This window comes from Varroa jacobsoni, unplaced genomic scaffold (assembly GCF_002532875.2).
Source record: "Varroa jacobsoni isolate VJ856 unplaced genomic scaffold, vjacob_1.0 scaffold_1470, whole genome shotgun sequence".
NCBI lineage: Eukaryota > Metazoa > Arthropoda > Arachnida > Mesostigmata > Varroidae > Varroa > Varroa jacobsoni.
The window spans coordinates 10,182-15,633 of record NW_019214372.1 but is presented as its reverse complement, the minus strand read 5'-3'; the positions used below and the strand labels follow the sequence as shown (position 1 = coordinate 15,633).

Below are 5,452 nucleotides of genomic sequence, written 5' to 3'. Positions count from 1 at the left end.
ATATATTAAAGAAGATAGATTTTACTCAGAATGAGTTCATTGTAAAATTAAATCTTGAATTTAAAAGAACATGCTTGTTATACTGCTGCAATAGGAGCTAGACACATGTCTGATTTCTCATCTCCTATTGTATAATACCCATGTCGTCTAATCTACAATTTCTTTCTGTCACTGACTGCCTAATGATATGACGGTGAGTGGCTCTAAGGGTTCCAATTTTCTTTTCACCTATGAATATTAGGTCTCTGAACAAAAATCTGTTCTTCCAAATGAGCTTCACTGGGATTATGGTGTCTATAAAACTTCATCCATTTCAGCTGACCGTTATGTTTTGTTTTAACTGGTGAAGCCAGCCGGAATTGAAACACGCTTAACCGTGTTGTTGAGTAGGGGATCCGTTCGCCCGCGCTTATCCCTGTGTGGGCATTTTTACGGTTCTATTACTAATCTTATCCTATAGCCGACCGTTGACTTGCCAATTACGTTCTCAGCTAGTATCGGCCACAGAACCATAACAATATCTTACGACTTATAACAACGATGCATACAATTTTTCTTCGCGTAGAGCAGCAGCTAGAACACACGCACCATATATATGTCGTACCAGTGAAGTAATCCGTAGTTAATTTAATGAAAGATTTACCGATAAATATAACCGGTAATTATATATCGGATAATTATAATTACTATAATTTATATATGTCCTACGATTAGGTTTGGTGGTGGTACAAAACACATATATACACTAAGAATAAGTTGTGGAGGTTTGCACACGAGGTGAATTTGGGTCATCTGTGATTCTAGTTTTGGCCTCTAATTGGCTGACCAAGGCAAGGCAGTACCCGTTAAAGGGCATGTGATAACTTCAAAAATGTAAATTAATGCGTTACTTCGTGATGTCATGTTGCTGGCAGATTTGTTACGATCTTCAAAAGCTTTCGGCATCGATGTGCGCCTTCGTTGTAGTTTACTATAGGCGTAGAGCTAACTTGCTTGCGTCTTGAATAGCTTGTATAAATTTACGTATAATCCCTTTTATGACCATGAGCTCCCTGACTGAGGAAGTTAGACTTCATTAAAAAAAAATAATCGTTTCAATGTGAATAATATCTGACTTTGGCCACCCTATACCGTTTTATAGGGCTGCACATCATGTAAAGCATAAGTAAACGTGAATCATAATCAGGGTTATAAATTACGTCTCGCTACGGGCGCACCCATATTATATGCACAACCCACCTACAGAACACAAAGATACTAGCCTATTTTTATGTATAGGATTATTTGTTTGGCTTCTAAATATCAAATCTTGAGGGTTTATGATTAGTTTTTTACACTTGCCTATATATGCACATATAATCTGTTGCAGCATATAAGCTGTCAGTTTATATGACATTGATTTACATATGAAGATTACATCAATTTGTGTGCGTGTCTCTATCTAATATATAGATAACTATATAGACCAATTGTATAACCTTCAGCCAGAGGGAATCGGAGCAGATCACTAGTTTTAGAAGACGAACGGCTTTCAAACGGTCGGCTCATTTGTTCATCAACGCCTTGCGCTGAATGGTATGCGCCAGTGGCCAAGCTACATCGTTACGTTCAGCAAAAGTTCCCGTTACACAGTGCCACCAGTGATACCAGCAGTAGCAATACGCACGAAGCCGTTAGTTTAGTAGCGTTAACACTACACTCGCCGACAATTACGGCCTGAAGGAAACTTCCGAATGCTGGGAGCTCGAGGGCACCAGAAAAAAAGAGGCGACTATCAATATCATACTCCAGACAGGCAGAAGGTATATATACAGGCCGATTGGATAGCTCAGAACGGTGCCGCAGTGGAAACAGCGGCATATTGAGATACACAGGTGCAAACCTAACAAAGAAAAACGCCGGCTACAGGCGCAGGCCGATTGCGGCCTAGCGATTTAGCTGAGTACCAACACCTGTATGGATCAACAGCACCTTGCCTGCCAGCCGCATCAGTTTAATGCGCAGACGGACGTACACGCATACACGCGCGCACGTACATATACACACGTAGACACATAAATATGAGCTGTGAACGGAGGTAGCAACAAGATTGCCAAAAACAAAGCTTGTTGCTGGCGAGAACGAGACAATACACAATGAACGAAGGTAAATTCACACATTTTGATTTAGAAGGTAAACGTAGTACTGAACTCATGGCAATGATGGGCATAACAAGACAGTAATGTATATAAAAAGCTTACAACATTTCGAAACCATGTAAATCACTTGGACTATTTTAACCTAGGCAAAATATCTAGCTTGAACAAAACAGGTGGGCAAGTAAGTATCTATGAACTTCCTAAAAAATTATACTTGTTTCGTTAGTATGCTTTTTGAGATATAACTACACGAGACAACGTATGCAACAACCGAATGATTCGATACCAGTCAGAGTGAAAGAGCTATTCTGAACGTCAACACTATCATACATTTAATTATAATTCCGTAGCTGATGAAAATGATGAAAGCACCGATAGATACGCAACATGTGTGTAAATAGAAATCGGATATTATTTCGTTTTACTTACAGATTATCGCCGCCGACGTTCAGCCGATATAGATGTCTTAAGTACGTTCGCCCTACAAGGTATCGATACTTGTTTACGTTTGTCACGCAGTGGTTATCCGTGACAAGGCACCACTCACTATTCGCGTGCATTCGCTAGCCAGGTCTAGTGAGTCCAAACACTTTTTTTAATCTACAGACACGTACAAGCACAGCTTCGGTTCTGCAAATTGACCGTAAGTTTTTGCTGTTTCCTGCAATTAATGTTGGCACCCACGTTCAGCGCTTCAATCAACGGCTTTGCAAGATTTGAAAATTTCAATCGCCGCTGATATTGAGTCTGATCCAATGGTCTTTCCAGCCTCAGTTAAGTTTCAAAGATAATGACAACGGAGATGTTGGAAAGGGCTTAGCTGAGGGGCAGATAAGATCAGATAGAGTTATCTAGTAAGTCTGTCAGTTCAGATTAGAAGATTAGATCAGATGAATAAACAGAGCAGTCCGAAAATTAGGCGATCTCTGGTGAGCGTACGTTCTCCAACGTTCGAAGGTCAAGAGAAGCCCTTGATACCAAGAGATTCCCTGATATTATCCTCCAAAAAAGATCGACCGGTTGCAAACTAATCTGTTGTGGGTGTCTGTCGGTCGATGCATAAAAGCAAAGCGTAATCGGTTCTTCAATGTCTCGGATCAGACAAAGAGAAAAGGGAAAATGAATAGTCGAAAGGAGAAAGTCACTCGGAGAGAAACTCTCCTGTGAGCCGGACGCCGGGCAGTCTGCGAATGACGGAACAACCGTCGGAACTGCCCGAGCTGGAGCATCGAGGGACCCGATGCCGGGAACCCGCCATATACACATATAAACACACGCACACACACATGAACAGTTGGACAGTATCGACAAGCCCAGGCTAGACGGCGACGAGAAAGGAGGTTGCCGCCGCGGGCGATGGTGAACGAGGCGAAAAACAGCAGAAAGCGGGAGAGAGAGTCGCAGACACAAGTAACCAGCCCAAATCAGCTTTAGTGTCGACGGCGCTGAGTAGAGCAACGCCGCCGCAACCACCGTGGAAACCAAACAAGAACACCAAAGGCGAATCCTGCCTCCTGTACGAAGTTCGACAGAAGAAGGCGGACCAGGATACGCAGAAGAAGCTACAGCCGCGGCAATAGCACGAGGACCAGGAAGAGCGGGAAAGAATATATCGAATTGAGTAAGTGATCGCGCTGCTGGGCAGGCAGAAAAACAGCTGCAGCGGTAGCAGCAGCGGCCGTACGGAACGTCTATTGCAGAAAAATAGAGGCGCGGTCACTGGCAAAGATAATAGCACTATTCGTCCTATGGCTGCTGTTGCCGTTAGCAGCGGCTGCATCTGCTGCGGCTCCAAGGAAGTCAACGACAATATTGGCAGAAAAGGTCTCCATATCGAATGCCTCGTTGTGTTCATCTTCTCTCTACTAGCCCTCTTTCTTTAATTCGCCACAATGGCCACTGCTACCCTTTTCAGCGTTCCCTAGTGATTGCGAAGGTTCCTATGTCGTTAGACCAGAGGCAGACAATAAAGGCTTTCTAAAACAGCCCGAATTTTTTAATATCCACTAAACCCGTATTCTTACGTGACCAGTTTTGATCATTTAGAGTCAAATCCCGGCCACTATCTTCGTCTACGGTTGGGTCAATTTTTGGTTCCTTTCTGTTATAGTGGTCCTTGTTATTAATCTCATCATTTTATTGATGTATCCAGGTTCTTTCCAACGAGCCTTACTGTTTATGAGTTATGGTTTTCATGGCCTTTCGGAGACCCATGCGGCTGCACTCCCCGTACAATAAAAAGTATACAGCTTCTATTTTTACTAAAAATCGTTTTTACGTTTCGTTTTTTACAGGGGCTCCTAACGGTACGATGTTCGTTTACAACAATTAAAGATATATATATAGTCCAAGCTCTGAGCCTATCCCTGCATTACAGGTCGCATGCGAGAACTTTTTTGCGCCAATATAAGCTTTACTTCAATAATCGTGGTAGTTTTAAGTTTCCATTGTAATGGCTTCATTTACCAGTAACTTACTGATAGCACTTATACATTTGAATTCGTCGAATAGGTGCTGACCTGAACATCTGTGTTCCTACAATTTTTAGGAGCCCGTGCTTACTTTGCTGAAAGGAAATACAAGATCAAAATGACTCTCCTAAATCTCGTAGCGTGGACCTACAGTAAAGATTTATCTTCATGAAAGCTTTACAAAAAAAATTTTAATAATTTATTATCATACGTATTTTGTTAAATCAACTGAGTTGTTTAAATGATGTATTCAGTACGACAATGACCTTATTGACCGGGGTCGATTCCTTTTAAATTCGGACGACTTCTCTTATCGAATAGAAAGAAACAAAGCGATCGTGTTTGATTGCACGTCGTAAATAAGTTCTTTTTCAGAGTTGTGTTGATCAACAATTGAATATCTTTGAAGTATATCAGGCAACTCGAACCCTTTGCTATCTGTAAAAGTATCACTTTCTGGTTTGACCAAACATGATAAACCTCTATCGATTCAACTACATTCAGTCGCTGATACAAAGTTCTGACGTCTACGTATTTTTTTGGCGGGTCAACAACACAATATCAGAGTAACTATGTGGACCCACATAGGACATGCATCATCGTAAGGCTTATAGGAATCTTGTTGAGTTTGTAAAACTAATCTAAGAGATTTGTTGTTCCCCACTGTACCCAAGGCAACGAAGTCGCCATCGGTCTTCGCGAATTTCTTGCGTACGGTTCGTAGGCTCGATCTTCAAGGCTTGCATTGTTGGGAGCTGAAAGCGATAACGTAGATCTCGGACAACAGTGGCGAGCCAGCTGGGAGATATGTAAAGCGATTTCGGATCACGATGTGTAGTCCAA

At 41.9% G+C, this 5,452-nt stretch overlaps 1 protein-coding gene across 2 annotated transcripts in view; it reads right to left on the bottom strand.

The window, feature by feature from the left end:
* The window catches only part of LOC111270408 (atrial natriuretic peptide-converting enzyme), a 52,361-nt gene extending 48,997 nt beyond the window's left edge, over positions 1-3,364 (bottom strand). The window contains exon 1 of one of the 2 annotated variants that reach the window (XM_022850615.2): positions 2,568-3,364. The gene's annotated coding sequence lies outside the window, so the exon portion shown is untranslated. The remainder of the gene's footprint in view (positions 1-2,567) is intronic. The other variant, XM_022850616.2, reaches the window with a different exon arrangement.
* Positions 3,365-5,452: the final 2,088 nt, after the last annotated feature.